At 44.5% G+C, this 987-nt stretch overlaps 1 pseudogene; it reads left to right on the top strand.

The window, feature by feature from the left end:
- The first annotated feature begins 464 nt into the window (after positions 1–464).
- Positions 465–624, top strand: LOC118677765 (annotated as a pseudogene).
- The last annotated feature ends 363 nt before the right edge of the window (positions 625–987 follow it).

The raw sequence follows: 987 nt of genomic DNA, 5'->3' as shown, positions 1-987 counted from the left end.
ATGCTCTATCCACTGAGCCAAACCAGCTAGGGCTATTATTATTTTTTAATCCTTACCCTAGGATATGCTTTTTTATTGATTTTAGAGAGAGAGGAAGGGAGAAGGGGAGAGAGAAATATTGAGGTGAGAGAAACTTCAATAGGTTGCCTCCTACATGTGCTCCGACTAGGGATCAAACTGCAACTTGGGTATAAGTACCCTGACCAGGAATCAAACCCCTGACCCTTCAGTGCTTATAACGATGCTCCACCCAACTGAGCCACACCTGTCAGGGCTTGAGTCAACTATGATAAAGGATATTCTGCTTTCACCTTTCAACCAATGGACTGAGACCTGCCCCAACCAATCAGAATTGTGTGATTCAGACCAATCAGAACCGTGTGAATTGGATATCTCATTTACATAAAATGGACCTAATTAGGAACCTGGGTGGGAACTTTGGTATAAAGCACAGCCCTCCCCCCAAGACTATACTTTCAGGGATCATTTCTATAGTTTGTTACCGGAGAATGCCTCTGAATGTATAGAACACCCAAAACCACGAGGAGGAAGCACAGTGTCCTCTCCTGAGTGTGAAACCCGCCCTTTGGGAGAGTAAGAGGGAGAAGACACAGTCTGAGTGGTTTTTGTAAAAACAAAATCATCTTCCCCTTTGTCTCAAGTGAAGTACATTTTCACTTGTTTACCAGAGGCTGTGTCTCCCCAGTTTGCAAACTATTTTCCTGAATAAAGTTCCTCCTTTTTTGTTTTGTTTTGTTAATCCTCACCTGAGGATATTTTTTCCATTGCTTTTCAGAGAGAGTGGATGGGAGGGATGGATGGGAAGAGAGAGACACACACACATTGACTGTTGCCTTCTGCACACACCTCGACCAGGGGCAGGGAGCAAACTCATAACCCAGGTACGTGCCCTTGACCAGAAATCGAACCTGGGACCCTTCTAACCACTGAGCAACACCAGCAAGGGCAAGTTTTTCCTTTTTTCAT

Source organism: Myotis myotis, unplaced genomic scaffold, assembly GCF_014108235.1.
Source record: "Myotis myotis isolate mMyoMyo1 unplaced genomic scaffold, mMyoMyo1.p scaffold_m19_p_2, whole genome shotgun sequence".
Taxonomy (NCBI): domain Eukaryota; kingdom Metazoa; phylum Chordata; class Mammalia; order Chiroptera; family Vespertilionidae; genus Myotis; species Myotis myotis.
Note: the sequence above shows the minus strand (reverse complement) of the source record. Positions and strands in the feature narration are given on the sequence as shown.